The sequence below is a fragment of the Halichondria panicea genome, chromosome 13 (assembly GCF_963675165.1).
Source record: "Halichondria panicea chromosome 13, odHalPani1.1, whole genome shotgun sequence".
In the NCBI taxonomy this organism is placed as follows: domain Eukaryota; kingdom Metazoa; phylum Porifera; class Demospongiae; order Suberitida; family Halichondriidae; genus Halichondria; species Halichondria panicea.
In genome coordinates this window covers 5,896,202-5,913,501 of record NC_087389.1, presented here as the reverse complement: position 1 = coordinate 5,913,501, position 17,300 = coordinate 5,896,202, and the positions used below count along the sequence as shown (strand labels likewise).

Below are 17,300 nucleotides of genomic sequence, written 5' to 3'. Positions count from 1 at the left end.
TTTACAAAACAGTTAGTAATTTCCCTAAATTTTGAAATCATTATACTCCTTCTCAAGTACATACAAGTTGGGGCGTCGCCCAGTTCAAAGTTTCACGGGCAACGACCCAACTTACCCTTTTTGGTAGACTAGGTTCTGTCTTTTTTTGTAGAAATGGCTGAAATTATTTAATCTTTATAGCTGACAATGTAATTGTGGTTTTGATCGGCAAATCTCTGTTGCAAGTGTACGTACTGTATACTATTATTGTACTATTAAAATAATTAATGATTTGTGCTAATGTAATGTAGTTCTATAGGTTTCCCAGTAAGGCACTGCAAAAAGGTTCTATATTTATGCCTCAGTGCCTGTATCCTCCTCTATAGGTCCAGATTATCAAGTAGCGTGTCCAAGGAGGACAGTAAGAGAGTCGTCGCCTTCCTCAACCACCCAGGACTACATCTCATTCAGGTACAGCCTCGTTATTAGCTTTGTAGCTCTAACAAATATAACATAAGATGATTAAGGTGGTAGATTTATTACACCATGTGATACATGTAGGACATAAAGAGAGCGCATGTTTGGATTTCACCAACTCAAATTACGACTTTTAATTTGAATTATCAACCTTCCCCCTCCCCCCAGCAGGGGTCAAGTACATGTGCGGAAGGCGCCCCCTGAACCACCCACTAACCCTAAACGATCCTCCAATCGTTCCCCTGTACCCCCGGATCCTGCTGCTAAGAAGAGGTCATAAGGGTCAAAGGACAGAGGTCATGAGGTGGCAGATAAAGGGGAGGACCATAATACCATTGACTATCGAACAGCCACCCCCCAAGAAGTGTTAGAGTGAGTGAATAGTATAAATTAATGTGCAGGTATGTACTACATGTACATGTCCCCCGTTTAATCAATTGGTTAGTGGACTCGTTCAGTTGCCATAACTTGAATTCCGTGGATCCAATTTTATAATTTTCTGAAAGCTTAGAAAAAAACCTTTCAAATAGTACCAGATATTTGGGAGATGTCAGATTTAGCACGATACCATGTCAGAGTTTCATCTAGGATTTTAAGTTTGGGGGGGAAAACCGCGCACGCCAGCGTGAAAGTTTGGAGGCCACGCCAACTTCTGGTTACCACACCCTTGTTGTTGGTGCCTATTAGCAACTCCATGTAACTTGGTATGCTGGTTGTAATTGTGCACCGTATACAACACTAGAAACCACATGTACCAAAAGCAATGAATAGATTTGTGGTAAGACAGACAATCATCCTCTAGCAAAAGACGTGTGTTGGGTCTAGTACTCAAACTCTCCCCTTTCTTTTGGGGGGGAAGCTTCCCGCCCCCCCCCCCACTATATGAAACCCTGCATGTAATAATAGCCCATGGTTCAAAGTCGAATTATGGCAACATCTAAATATTGGATTGAAATACATCATTTGAAAGGTCTCTTTCTAAGCTTTCAGAAAATCATCAAATTGGGGTCACAGTACTAAAGTTATGGCTGCTGAAAGATGTTCAACTTCTGCAACATGTCTGTGCTTGAATTATAACTAGGTACCTATACACACACTATGACTGCACCCCCCCCCACCACACACTCACACGCATACCCCCCCATCCACACACACACACACCCTCCCACACACACACACCCTCCCACCACACACAGGAAGCATATAAGACGTCAGTAGCTCAGCGTATGAATGCTAATGGAGAGGCTCGTAAATGTGGTGGTGGTATGACCTGAACCTTCTCCCCCCTCACTCCTATCATACAGCGCCTCTACAGCAAGTCACATGAGGTGAGAGACACTGTACATGTGTGTAGCTTGTGTGCAATACAGTAGAGTTACGTACGCACTGTATCATACCTGTTTGGTAGTGGCCATGCACCGGGCAGAGGTTTGGAGGTCCATTAACCTGGCTGTATTATAGACGCTACTTGTAGGGTATAGACAGGTTTCAATGTAGCCAACAGTATAGACTTTAGTAGCTACCTACATTGTTTGATTTCTGTGCCCAGGCTGATAGCAAGAGTGAGAGGTCCTCCAGGAGCCAGAGACACACAGAGTGAGTTATCCTACACTTTACTGGGAGACCACTCGGCCATTGCATACACTTGCTAGTGTCACTGTGTATTACCAATCGTGTATGTACACTATAGCAGTCACTTTAGTTGCAGCATTATTTCTGTTCTTTATAAATTACCCCCCACCCACACACGCCCACACACTGTAGAGACGCTAGGAGATCGGCTCCGAAAGTCAAGTTCTCTAAAACTATTACCGAGTTTCCAGACTACAGTCGCTATGACAACCCAACAGAGATCAAATCAGTATCAAGCCCAGGTTAAAGTCCGTCCCATAGTCACCATGGCAAGTTGGATGGGGACTCGCTGAGGGTCAAAGGTGAAAGCTCGGAACACATCAGAAAAAAAAAATTATTATTAGCATAGCACAAACTGTTCATTATTTTTATTGCTTATACTCAAGATTTGTATGTTACTAATGATAGTGTCATTTGCCATATGCACAGTGTGTAATGTAGGCCCTGATAAATTATGCTCGGAATAATTTTTAGCATTATAGGTGTAGATAAATTAATAGCGTCAATGTCCATTTTTGGTAAAGATCATTACATTAAGTTTTGCATAACAATTTTTTCATGGCTTGAAGGATTATCACCAATATTATGAGAATCATGATTATATTAATAATGTCGTGTACATGTGTCAGTTAGCTTTGCATGTGTGCTGTGTTTATGTTATAATTATTATGTCGCATTAATTTTTGGATTTTTAATAATAAGCACATTTTTCGATCTGAGAATTAATAGAATAATGGTAAAAATAATGTTATGAGGGCCTAGTGTGAGACTCTTCAATACCTAAAGTTGGAAGTAAAGTTCATAGCATTCCTATAACAGTGTACAGTAGACTCTCGGTCACTCATGCAGCGCAGCTTGGCCGGAATAGCGAGGTGGCTGCAGCTCAGGAAATAGCCGCGGCTTAACGACCTTACCTCGAATCTAATACTACTTTTGCAGTTCTTGTCTCGAGGGATAAGGAATCATTCTGTTCTCAATTTTATTTGCTAAACCACACCCAAAACGTCATATCCGGCCGAAATATTCGTATAAAATTACGTTGAAAACCTGACAGCCAGCACTGGCCGGTAAACGGAATAGCGAGTGGCCGTAGTTCAGGGTGAGTTGTTTGCAGTAAACATATAGCTAGCATTCCTTGCCAAGCCAAATGGCCGGTATATCGAGGTGGCCTTACTCCAGAGAGCCGGAATAGCGAAAGTCTACTGTACCTGCAAGACCAGCCCCACCCCTTTTAGGAGTGATAATGTGGGGCACAATATGGACCACACCACTTCAGACCTTATATCACTTTCACTGCATACCTACATATTAGGAACTTTGAATCATTAAGTTTAATTAGCTTTATGTATAGCTACTCCTGATTATAGTTAATTCTGAGAAAAAGGATATAATTATGACAATACAACTTGATAATTATAATGAAAAATTTAAAATTCTACACCACTGTTTCTTTTCCAGTAATTACTCTTCAGCTTTTTTCGATTTATTTTTCAGCTAATCGAACATGATAGAAATAAACACCGGAGAAGATGAGGACGATAATAAGTGCGGTTAGGGTAAACCCCAGTCTAACTCCACTGTTGGCCGTCCGGTTGCATGTGGTTGTGCTGATGGTCGCATTAGCAACAATAGTGTCATAACTGAACGCACAATCGAGAGGCTGGAAATTATCGGCCAGTAAATAAAAGGGAAGGCAAATAGTGACAATAAGAATCATGCCGATAGTTACCAATTGATTGAATGACTTATTGATATACCGTATATTAGCGGGTATATTTCGAGGGTATAAATTTTCGCGGATGTGCCTTTAGAAAAGTTTTCGCAGATTTAATTTTTGTGGAATAGCGCCTTTTTTGCAGCATGCATGCATGAAATATTAAATTCGCGGTTATAAATGTTCGCGGTTCATGCTTAATCCGCGAAAACCACGAACATTATTATACTCTCTATATATAATATATACGGTATTCTTTGCTGCTCTTTAAATTCGTATCCAAAGCATCGATTAACTCGCTAGCAATTCCCAGTAGAACACAGATGGACAGGAAAACTGAGCTTGCAGCAACTTCAGTGCTGCTGCAGAAATCAGTGGATTGTGTCATCCCAACAATAGCCGAGTAGATGGTGTTGATCTTGATAAACATCATGATCAAATCAAGCGCAGTGTATCAATCAGGCGATCTCGTTTTCTTCACACGTCTCTTCAGCAACTTTTTAACAACTTTTTCAGCACTGACGAAACTATCTGAAAAATGATTACTAAAGAGACATAATATAGCTATTCCCAAAGAGATGTTTGTTTAATATTGAATTGTTGTAGGATATATCACTTATAATGAAAGCACCACGGTTGCTGATGCCTCGGTAGAGATGTCAATTTAAAAAAAATAAAGCTACTATAATTATATATAGCTAGCATAATTATATAATTATTAGCAATAGGTTTTTTTTGTATTATTATAATTATCATAAATGAGCATTTTTGCATTGCTGCATGCCATGCCAGGCATCAAAGTGTGCATGCCGAACACATTCACTGTTAAAAGTTCGGTTGGGTAATGATTGCATGACCATGATTGTTGTTAAAAACATTTCCTCCAAAATTGTGTGCTATAATAGATCTACTGTATTATTATCTTTATGCGATTGAAAAAATGGTAATTATAAATGCTGTTAAGCGCATGGTTTTTCGAATCAGCTATTCCACTCGACGATAATAACAACCAAATAGCTACTGGTTAGTATACCTTGGTATAATTTTTTCGGCAGACCTATCTTGAATTGGTCACTGCACATAAGGGAAAGTGCAAAAAGACAAACTGCATGGTTTTATATAATTATACAGAGAGCCCAGTATCATCACATGCAGATATGCTAACACAGTATATTTCGACGGTATAAATGTTCGTGGTTTTCGCGGATTAGGCATGAACCGCGAACATTTATAACCGCGAATTTAATATTTCATCATGCATGCTGCAAAAAAGGCGCTATTCAACGAAAATTAAATCCGCGAAAACCTTTCTAAAGCCACATCCGCGAAAATATATACCATCGAAATATACCCGCTATATACGGTATATACTATAATGATTACTCTTGTTTCCCAAGAATAATATTTATTAGAGAATGGAACTCACTAAAATTCGATACGAACGCTTTGAACTCTGTGACACAGTTTCTTCAACTAGTTTAAGTGCATGTATGGTAATAATAATTATTATAATAATGTGTTGTTACAGGTCTCAGATTATTAGCTCCATATAATAGCTACTTTATTCATTGCATAAATTTGTTTCTAAGCGTGACTATTGTAATAACATTATGTGTAACTATATACATGCATGTATATTATAGCGATTACCGGAAACTTGGATTAATGAAGTTTTGCCATAGATATAATCATAGATACTATAAATTACAGTATCTATGGATATAATGGTGTATCACTAACAGTCAGCTATACTAAAGTGTAATACATTTTCTGTTGTCTTATAAGTTATCTAGTTAATTATAAAGGCAACAGACTGCATCAAGGCAGTATAGGTTGCATCAAGGCAACAGGCTGCATCAAGGCAGAAGGTTAATTGCATATAAGGCAGCAGGTTGCATATAAGGCACAACAGACTGCATCAAGGCAGTATCATGTTGCTTACAATAAATTTGGTTGCATCAAGGCAACAGGCTGCATCAAGGCAGAAGGTTAATTGCATATAAGGCAGCAGGCTGCAATCAAGGCAGCAGGTTGCATATATAAGGCACAACAGACTGCATCAAGGCAGTATCATGTTGCTTACAATAAATTTATGTTGCTTCTATTCATGTCTGGCGCCTTTTTTGAAATAAAAAAGAGATCGTATAATTATACGTAAGTAAAAACAAAGCGGATGGCCAGTCCACCCGGCTGCATAAAGGCAGTGGCTGCGTATGCACAGGCTGCATAAAGGCAGTATAAGTTGCATAAAGCTGCATAAAGGCGGCAGACTGCATTCTCTTGCAGCTATCATTTTTGAGAGACAATTAACAATTGTAGATCACAGAAAGGCCTAAATAGATCCAGAGAAATAGATCTATACAGGCCTTTTCTAGTGGGAGGGGAGGGGCTGGTGTTTGGAAATGAAGAATAAAACACCAGCCCCTCCCCTCCCACTACTTTTGCTGGCTAGCATCATGCGATATGCCACGTGGATCAGAAACAAAAGAAGCAAGAATCAATGAAGGATGAAGAGCTGGAGACAGCTAGGATATTGATTGCAGGCTTAAAGAGAGTCTACCCTGTAAGTGTGGTCTATGAGCAGCACTAGTACAGCATTTATTTAATCCAACATAATCAAATTGCCATTGTCCCCTGTTCGACGTTCAGGTGTGTTGTCAGATGAGGTCGAGGCTGTGTGGTGAGTAGCTCTATCACAAGTCAGTGGAGGACCAGGAGAGGAGCATCCTAGAGAGGAAGAGGAAGATACAGCACGCCATTACAGGTGAGGGGGTGTGGCTACACTGACCACCCTTGAAATAAAGACACCTCTTATAATCAGGCATTATAATCAGGGGAAGTCCCAACTCAATAGAAGCACATGAAATTAGCAGACACACTTCAATAAACAGTTCACTTTCCATAGTTAAAGTCTTAGAATTTCCGCTAATAACATGTTTGCAGTCATCCGTGTATTCTCCCTATGGTCGGACTATCTCCACTGACTGTATATGCTCACCAGAAAATGTAGTTAAGCATTAACTAATCGAACGGTAATTTTCTGCACTTGCAGGGAGAGCCCCTTAAATTAGCTAACCCTTAACTTTTTGTGCCATGGCGATACTTTTATTTCAAACTCTCACTCATGCACCAGATCTTGTGGTGTGGGCGGGACCCTAAGGTGGTGGTCACATGACTCAACCGTAAGCTCTTCAACATAATAATGTCATAATTTACATGTGACCCACAGTGACATGTACTTTCACCATCTCCCCACACACACACCCACGCACACCCACGCACATGCATCCATGCAGTGTGTGATAGGGCATGCCTGACAGAGTGTGGTGGTCTGGGGGCTGACAGCTGTAAGGAGTGTGCCCTGTGATATGAGGAGGTGGAGGGATCTTGTACAGGTGAGGAGACTGGCTTGTACTAGTACACAGTGTGACTCACCCTGGCCCACCAGATATTGATGAGTGTAGAGAAGATGACTCCATCTGGGGTACCTACTGTCTCAACACCCCGGGGAAACATCGCTGTCAGGGTGTTATATTATAATAATATAGTACACGCTAAGAATACGCGCAAAGGACATAATTATACAGCAGTGCTTATGGGAGGGACAATTGATGTTCGTGAGTTGTTTGATTTGAGGGCAAGCTTTTGTTAATGTTCATAATTAGGAGTGGACCAATTTTAAGTTTATTTCGATTGTATAGGGAATACATAGGTTGTTCAGTTTCTTTGGTGGATCTCCATTGCTACGTACGGATTGTACTTAAAAAAATATCGGAATAATACACGCTAAGAATATCACGCTAAGAATACGCGCAAAGGACATATACAGCAGTGCTTGTGGGAGGGACAATTGATGTTTGTAAGTTGTTTGATTTCAGGGCAGGCTAAATATTAATATTCATAATTAGAAGGGGACCAATTTTAAGTTTAATTATAAATTATTTCGATGGAATACATAGGTTGTGCAGTTTCTTTGGTGGATCTCTCTATTCCTACGTATGGATTGTGCTTGTAAGTATTAGGTTATGGGTACTTTTTATTGCGGAATATCGTTTGACGGGAAGTTGATTACACTGACTGGAATAGATGTAACGTACTCTGTTATACGATAGGTGCTTTTTATTGCCGAGCTTAGACTGGTTGCTTAAATTTAGCTGTCTCTTGGACTGGTTGTTTCTCGGGATCGTGGAGAGATATAAAATGGAATCTTCAATTTCTCCCTAAAAATAAGGCAGGCCATGTGCTATAATATTGTTATTATTATTATTATTATTATTTTGATACTAATTCCAATGTGGTCTACACATCATTACATGCATTAACTGTCGTTAACTCACCCACATTATCAGTTTGTAATTCGGTGATAGACCATATCATTTCAAGCTCGTTGTTAATTTTTGTCTCTAACACTTTGTGTTGTCATGACTTTATCCCTGATGTCACATTGTCTTCCACATTATTTTTGATCATCCTTATAATTAGCATGCAAAACCTAGAGCTATTTCTATCTCTCATGTTAACTAAGGCAAACTACAGCATTCGTTGTACAGTCATGATTACTTTCACCCCCCTCGTCATAATTATGTTATGCTCCACATTTGTGATATCATTCCATCTCTCATACTCTCCTTGGGTGACATTCTTCGATGCTATCGCTCAACTGATGTCAGGCCAGAAACTACCGGATTCATCTCAAATTTCAACTTTCAACTGATATGACTATAATTATGTAATTTCCCTCTCCTTACGATGTTGCAAAAGCCTCCTCCAGATGTAAGACCTCCGCTATATCATTCAGTGCATGTGGGATAAATCTCAATTGCAGCCCTGACCCCTCCCACCTATGGCCACTAATACTTCTCAACGCTATACTGGGACATTTTATGAACTTGATGCTAGTGAAAGTACACACAACTTACCACCGGACCTCGATCGCTCTTTGATGTAAAGCAGAAGCCTACCGTATAGGGAAAAATTTCGAGGGGCTTAATTTTCGCTATCTCCTGATGTCTCGATCGTCACTAATAGTCTCAAATCTTTGACACCACCACAATATGGATATGTCGATCATTTCGCTGGATAAACATAATTTTAAATCACCTCCCCTGATGATTGAAGCGAAGACAACTTGAACTCGTGAGCACGGCAACACCTAATACTGGGTCACCTCCCCTGATGATTGAAGCGAAGACAACTTGAACTCGTGAGCACGGCAACACCTAATACTGGGTCACCTCCCCTGATGATTGAAGCGAAGACAACTTGAACTCGTGAGCACGGCAACACCTAATACTGGGTCACCTCCCCTGATGATTGAAGCGAAGACAACTTGAACTCGTGAGCACGGCAACACCTAATACTGGGTCACCTCCCCTGATGATTGAAGCGAAGACAACTTGAACTCGTGAGCACGGCAACACCTACTGGGTCACCTCCCCTGATGATTGAAACGAAGACAACTTGAACTCGTGAGCACGGCAACACCTAATACTGGGTCACCTCCCCTGATGATTGAAACGAAGACAACTTGAACTCGTGAGCACGGCAACATCTACTAGCTGACTCAGCATCTCACCATCTCAATTGCCATGTGCATATTCTAATTATAGTATTATGGGGTCACTACCCATTTTTTACTATTTTAAGTTATAGTAGTGTGGTCTGCCATTAAAGTAAAATGATTTGATAATAGTGCTTGTACTGAAAACTACCTCTGAGATGTGTAACCGTATTGTTGTCCTGGTATAACCTCTGAGATGTGTTATTAAACGGTCTTTGTTGTCCTGGTAACCTCTGAGATGTGTTAACGGTCTTATTGTCCTGGAAACCTCTGAGATGTGTTAACGGTCTTGTTGTCCTGGAAACCTCTGAGATGTGTTATTAAACGGTCTTTGTTGTCCTGGAAACTTCTGAGATGTGTTAACGGTATTGTTGTCCTGGAAACCTCTTATGAGCGTTGTTAGCTGCATGATGGTCTTATTGTCCTCTTGTATCTCTGAGATGTGTTAACTGGTCTTTATGTCCTGGAAACCTGAGATGTCTTGTGACTATTGTGGATTGAACATTGTCGTTGAACTGGTGTAGCTGGTTTGAACTTTATTATTATTTTGAGGTCCCCTCAAAAGCCTAGGCAAAAAGAAGGAAAAAAAGATTCCCCCCAAAAAAGATTTTGATAGTAATTGCCTGCCCTCCCGTAATTTTCATGTTTGTGTTTGTTGCTTGATTTTTTGATTTTTAGTTGTTTGATGTTTAATTTTATAATGTTGTAGTATGCATGGGGCTCCCTGACGAGTTTGGATTTAGTTCTTCTGCTCAATCTGGTAATCTTGCCTTGTACTTTGGGGAGTGGGCCGATCCTTGATGGTGTGTGTCGTAGATTTATCAGTAGTAATAGCATCGCACATAGCTAGTGGCTTATTGGTAGTAGTCGTTGTCGGGGTGTTTGTTGCCATCGATCCACTATAATACGAGTAGTCTCTTAAAGAGTTTATGTTGGTGGAAAGCCGTGGAGGTATGCACGGGACCAAACTTACTACCTCTCGTATTACTCGTAGTAGCTCCCTCTGCAAGAAAATAAAATATTGTGATAAATAATCGTTAACATGAGTAAAAAAAATGTTATATAGCGATGAATAATCGATCATGTCTGTAATAAACTTACGTTAGTTTCGAGAAGCCGCTCTACTGTTGTTATAATTATGTCCCTGCCCTCCCGAACCCGCGGCCGTGCCTAAGTCCGTACCTCCTTGATCTTCTATGTCCGTGGGATATTTGGTAGATCGTAGCCAAATTGCATAGTCTAAGTTTCGGAGTTGATTTTCAACAAACTTTATGTTGGGGCTGGGTACGAGGGCGTCTGTAAATTGAAGAATCATAGATAAAAAGATCACGGATAAAAAAAGGCTCGGAAGTTGATCAGTCCTTAACCACATACAATTAAAGGAGTGGACTGTCAAGCATAACAAACTTAGCAAATACGGCTTTACATGGATCCCAACTGCATGCAGTCGTTACTGACATCATAGGTAATGGTCGTGATTATGTTGAAATTATGAGCTCCAGAACCACACCCACATTACCAGTCTTACAAGCATCCAGAAATGCCTGGGAGAAAATACATTATTAGTAAAAGATGGAATGGCAAAAATTGTATATTATGTTCGAGATTCTATACATGTAGCCAGGTTTCCTGGTAATGATCGTCAATTTAAATTTTGTAATTAAAATAGTTAGCCTTGATACCTAGACATAAGTTGGCCTGACCACTCTAAGCTTGCTTACATACAATGTCTTGAAATTAACTGGATTTGTCGTTGTATCTAGCTATAGCAACCATCACGTGACTCTTTGCAAAAAGAAAAATGGCAAGCGGGAAATTCAAAATGTTGTCTACGCATATACGCCAGCAGTGCAACGCTTGCAGCCATGCAATTAGTCGGCGTAATGGAAATGGCATTATAATATCTGCCATGAAAGTCAAAACTTACTATGAACTTCCTTCAAGTGCTTTATGAAGACTGCATGGCGGTTCAAAAGGAATGATCCTTGGTATCAATTGGATCTTTCCATGTAAACTTCGTCTGTATGGAATGAAATACAAGCTTTATCATAGCGACACAATTTCGTACGCATGCACATGACATAAAATAGCTATAAATCAACTTAGACTGCGTGCTAAGTTTAATTTTGCGCTTCTTATGATCACGGGAGCTCCAGGCTGTATATAACATCGTGGGCACACCAATTCCTCAGTACTGCCACTTCTTTTCATAATAATATTGAAATACGCTCACAATCATTTTGTGGGTGTGCCGCTGTACACAGAATAATGTATGTTTCCATCCTGCTATCTGCAATCAGACAATCAATGCACAGAACTGAAGAAGAAGCTGGCTCTCTGCAAGTCACTCAGGTGCTCTTTGTTCTCGTGTCATCACTATACTTGTGCTCAATTTTTCTTGCTAAACCTACTAGGCCTATTCATGATTTTGTTTGTTCCTCTGCAGATTTGCAAGTACTTGGACATTACAGCTTGAGGGTCACCACGTACATGTACGTATAGTAACGATCTGAATGGGGCCAGCAATCATCATGGCCATATACTCACCATGACAACAATACGGTACAGGGAGCCTATAAATGATATTTCAGTGGGTGCTGTGCTGGTACTAGCATAAGTTATAATAGGGAATGTCCTGTAAGATTTATATAGAAGGTGCTATTTCAGAATCCACATTTAATGGGTGATTGTCTTTCCAAGTTTTTGTTGATGGGTTGAACATGTCTGTGCATGCCTACTTGAAAAGCACTGTACACGTATAGGATTAGGGTGGGCTGTAGAGTAAGATTTGATGATAACTGATGACCTTGTTAGAGCACTGACTGCAAGCACATCAATAGTACATGCAAGTACTGTACACGCTATAGTGGTACATAATTATTGTCTAGCTCCTAAGTTAGTTTTGCCAAGAGGTTCATTAGGTGGTTGTGACGTAGGTTGGAAGAAACGCCTATACTACAGTTTTAAGTGGAGTTGCATACTCTTCCTAATGAACTCTTGGTTTTGTGTATGGTGGAATTGCTACCACCTAAATTTCCTATCAAGTTATTGCTTGATTGCTATAGCTATGTATGTTACAGTACTGCTTTTTCACTTCTTGAGTAGATCAAGTTGTAGTCTGCATATATAGTGTACGTGCTATACCAAGTTATATTGCTCATTCCTTACAATAATGATTGTGTACCAACCTACTATACCAACCTCTTGAGTCAAGTGCCTGTGGGTAGTAACTTAATTATAATGCCTCAAGCTAGGTGTAGCAACACAGGGGGGAGTTCATACTTAGAAGAGAACACTTCAGAGGCCTATAAACTTTGTCCTGCATGTTTATGGAGGTTCAGGAGCTGGGAATTATGAAGCTAGTTGTATAATTTTTGTTGAAGCTATAATTATGCAGGTCATACATAATTATATGCATTATGGTGCTTTGCAAATAGGTGTGGTGGCTAGCTGTTTAACCTGACCTGCTGTGCAGATATGAGATTCAAATTATGAGTAAACTATACAAGTACTTGTACAGCAATTACAAGTACTTACAATGTCATGTACGTACTTGCTTACCCATAATTAGGAAAACGATCCTCTGCTTACGGGAGGTAACTTGTACAATGACTGAGAGAAGGAGTGATCAGCAGCAATACTCTGGTAAGTACATACAGCGTACGTGTATGATCATAGTAAGTACATAGCGCTATATACATTGCTCAATAAATAGTCAATTACGATTTTTGGAGGACTTTAAAGTGATTTTGAACTTCATGTAAATTGCAATCATCCTCTGTAATGAAGATGTGTGCAGGAAGACTGGAGTGACTGATCAGCAGCTCGATCAAGAAATCCCCAACAGTGACATCTACTGTGTAGCTGAGATGACACCCAGCATGCTTGGAAGACTCGAACTCACTACTGCTGAAAAAAGCGATGCTACTCGAAAGAGAAAGTACGAAGGCAATCAAACTGGAGTGGCTCATGCATTGAGAGTGTAGCAAAGAGGAGACACTGCTACACACATTTGTAGATTCATTGCAGAACTGAACAAAACTGAAATAATTACTTTAACGTTTTGTTTTATTGATGCTGTTTTATGTGTCTGCTTATAATTATTGTGATGGAATGTGAAAAGAGCATGCGCAATCATTATTATGAACACTATAGCAACGCTCACACGATTAATCACTAAGACCTGGCCTTGCAATTGATTCTATAGTCAAGAGACTGAACACATGTTTGGAGTACCTTCATCATCACTGGCCCCATGCATAGGAAGTGCGGCCTGGGATCGAGGCTATAATATTCAGGTGGGTGAAACGACCCGTACCAATCTTCACATTTTCTACATTCTAAACTGAGTTGAGTGACTATCACAGCTACGCCAGCTTAAGGGTATGAATACACTCGACAGATCCTTGGTACTCATTGTCCTCCTCCTGGCAGCTACTCTCTGGCTGTCAAACCATCATGTAAAGTATGCAAAGATTTTGTCCAAGCCTTCAACAAAGTGAGTGTGAACATCTATTAAAATGTGTTGAGGTGTATGGGGTAATTCATACGCTGCCCCTCCCCCCAGAGGATGGACGACACGGCCAAGTCAAACTTTGCTGGTGGGGACACGAATTAGGAGCAGGAGAAACTCGGCTCCTACGCTAACAGGTAGCCTCCATCTAATTGCACTAACACTCTTAAAAAGTTGATTTTATTTTCTTGCAGTGAGGTTCGATTGATCGAGATGCTGGACGATGTTTGTAAACATTCAGATTATGATGTAAGCTCTGTCACTATGTATCCATGCTCCTCATTGGTTGCTAGGGAGTTATATAGTGACATACGTACATACACGAGTGCCTGCAATGTATAAAAATGTGTGTAAGCTCTGTCACTATGTATCCATGCTCCTCATTGGTTGTTAGGGAGTTATATAGTGACATACATACATACACGAGTGCCTGCAATGTATGTATAAAGCTGTGTGTGTTTCAATGCAGTGCCATCGACTGCTGGAGAATTATGAGGAGGATATTGAGAGATGGTGCTTCAAGCTGTGAGTTCATTTACAACAGCCAGTAATACAACGGTTGTGTTGAATATGTGACTCTGACTGTGTGTGTAAAGTTGTTAAAATAACGCCTGAATTTGAGAAAGGAAGTTGTTAAACTGGTGTTGAATTAAGTGACTTATACTAAGTGTTGTACAAGAGACTGTTGAATTTGCACATGCGGTTGGAGCAGAGGAGGATTGTCAGGGTCAATAGCTGAGTGGAAAGTCCCCAGAAGCAGTTTTAGGATTAAGACTAGACCTTTTGACCCTGACGATCCTCCTCTGGGGTTGTAGTTGGTGTGACTAATGTAGTGTCCCTGCACACAGGAGACATAAGGAGGAGGGCTATGATGATCTAAAGTAGTCGTTGTGCTCAACTAACCTCGATGGTAAGTTAACACAGGAAGCGTGGTTACTAGAAAGGGCTGACTTCCTTTGTAGCTTGTGATTTTTCTGATTAGAAGCTTTGCGTTTTGATAGCTAACTTTGAGTGCTCATAACTTGAATTATGCATTTTCACGATCAAAAGATTCATTTTGTATCCCTTTGAAATAGCTATATGGTATTGATGAGTGTGAGTGTGTGCTGATTGGTAGCAATGTGTTGTTGTTAGTTTGTTTGTTTGTGTATTGTTGTAGCACTCGCTAATTGTGCGTATTGTCCTACTAGCTGTTCATGCGTGTGTGTATACCTAGTTATAGGTTGCTATTGCATTGCTTGTTCCTAGGACAACTTGTCTCTAATGTAACGTATACGCTGGGTAAAAACAGACTCTTTTGGTTGTTAGTCTTGTGTCTCCATTGTACATGTATCTATCGTATCCATTGGAGACTTGATACTTTAATCAACTCAATTTGGTGCACTTGACCTGTGACCTCCAGTCAGCACACACTGCTATTTGGTGCAGCTTTAGCTTCCCTGTTTTGGAAGCTACAAGTTTCATGGTCCCTTTTGTTAACCCAACAACTACTGTTGTTACCACAACATGTTCGGGAAAGCCTAACACATTCTCTATGTGCAGAAACTATCTAAAAACTCGATGTCCCTTTTCGTTTAATTTTTTTACCAGCCTGCCTGTTTCTGGGTCAATCCTCGAAAACCTCGAAAATAACCAACTATACCATCTAAAACCTCCCTCTTAATTTTTGTTTTTTACTAGTCCTTGAATTGTTGATGAAAATCTGTCATATAATTGGTAACCTTCACACACTCCACACCCCACACACTCCACACACCCTACACCCCCACACACACTCCACACACCCTCACACTCAACACATACCTCACACACCCTCACAGGATAGTGAGGAAGACAGGAGCTGATACAAGAGAGTTCTTGTCTGGCAGGACAGACCCAACAGCTGCAGGCAGGACTACAGGTACAGTGAGTGCTACTATAGATTGAATAGGGAGAGGGATTGGAAACGGAAGTTCCCCGAATTATATCCGCATTACGCCGGGGTGTAATCGAGGCTGTGTATCTAACGTTAGTAAAATCTAGGCTAGATAGTACCTTCGACTGTCTGCTACTACATTTGTACTAAAACTTGCACTTCCAACTGACACTTGAGACCATATGGGGTGGGACACAGTACACCGATGAGTTGCACAGTCTTAGCTATATTAGAAACATTCTAGGTACATAAAGATTTCATAGCGTGACGAAGAACATTTTGTACCTCTAGCTATCTTCACAAAGTCAAAATTGTATTTTTCTTTTCCAACTTATGCTCATCATTAGTGGGCATGAGAATGACGTTTTAGGGAGGCTCTGAATATCTTGTAGTGATCATAATTCATGAAACATTGTTTCCCGCGTGTTGAGCAACCGTAACACGGATTGACATCAAAGGCTCTCTGGTGCCATGCTGCAAATTCAATGTAAAATGTCACGTGACGCTACTTCCGTTTCCAATCCCTATGTTAGCACAGACCTTGCTAAATCATTCACTGCATTACCACAAACCACCATACAATGTTGCTATGCAAATAGTATAAATACATGTACATGCATGTAGTATAGTTATAAATAAGAAGAGCAATGATGGCTTCTAGAACTAGACTATGGGAACTCATAGAACAGTGGGGATCTACCAATTAACGCTTTATGCTGAGACTTGCATGCTGTTCAGCCTTCACACTGCTTTCCATACATGCAGTGGACAGATTAGTAGCTATACAGGTATATCTGCTGGTATATGCAAGCTAGTCCCAGCCCATTCTCCACTTCAAATCCTTACCATAATTAATTTGTATGTGAGTTTCCATACCACCAAGAGTAGATAAGAGCATCTACCATTGATACCACCTTATAGCGGGTAATTGTTGAGGGTCTAATTTTATCTCACAGATTAGCCAGAAAATATTAGCTCTCAAAAAGTACCATACAAGTTCTGGAAGCCATCATTGCTCAGGATGTTGTTAGAATAGCAACATTGTATAGTGATTTTGTGGTAATGATAAGGATTTTAGGACACACACACAGTCTCTTGTCAGCTGAGCTGCTCTGGAGCGAGGGCTGTGATGAGTGTAAGAGTGGCTACAGGATGGAGGAGAACATCTGCGTGGGTGAGTGGGCGTGTGAGTGTGTGGGCGTGTGCTTATTCGACCATGTAGAACAGTAGGGATCTACCAATTAACACTTTATGCTGAGACTTGCATGCTGTTCAGCCTTCACACTGCTTTCCATACATGCAGTGGACAGATTAGTAGCTATACAGGTATATCTGCTGGTATATGCAAGCTAGTCCCACCCCATACTCTACTTCAAATCCCCACCATAATTTGTATATGAGTTTCCATACCACCAAGAGTAGATAAGAGCATCTACCATTGATACCACCTTATAGCGGGGAATTGTCGAGGGTCTAATTTTATCTCACAGATTAGCCAGAAAGTATTAGC

General features: G+C 40.4%; 1 protein-coding gene across 9 annotated transcripts in view; it reads left to right on the top strand.

The window, feature by feature from the left end:
- The window catches only part of LOC135346994 (NACHT, LRR and PYD domains-containing protein 3-like), a 30,779-nt gene that overhangs the window by 12,471 nt on the left and 1,008 nt on the right, over nt 1-17,300 (top strand). Inside the window, exons 1-14 of one of the 9 annotated variants that reach the window (XR_010398181.1) lie at nt 6,240-6,365; nt 6,452-6,566; nt 6,936-6,984; nt 7,099-7,197; nt 7,251-11,714; nt 11,809-11,854; nt 12,934-13,007; nt 13,162-13,860; nt 13,930-14,012; nt 14,070-14,124; nt 14,345-14,400; nt 14,724-14,785; nt 15,696-15,775; nt 16,869-16,964. The gene's annotated coding sequence lies outside the window, so the exon portion shown is untranslated. Of the gene's footprint in view, nt 1-365; nt 451-627; nt 1,538-1,652; nt 1,785-2,005; nt 2,053-2,220; nt 6,366-6,451; nt 6,567-6,935; nt 6,985-7,098; nt 7,198-7,250; nt 11,715-11,808; nt 11,953-12,933; nt 13,008-13,151; nt 13,861-13,929; nt 14,013-14,069; nt 14,125-14,344; nt 14,401-14,723; nt 14,786-15,695; nt 15,776-16,868; nt 16,965-17,300 lie in introns of those variants that run through there. The other 8 variants (XR_010398179.1, XR_010398180.1, XR_010398175.1 and 5 more) reach the window with 8 other exon arrangements.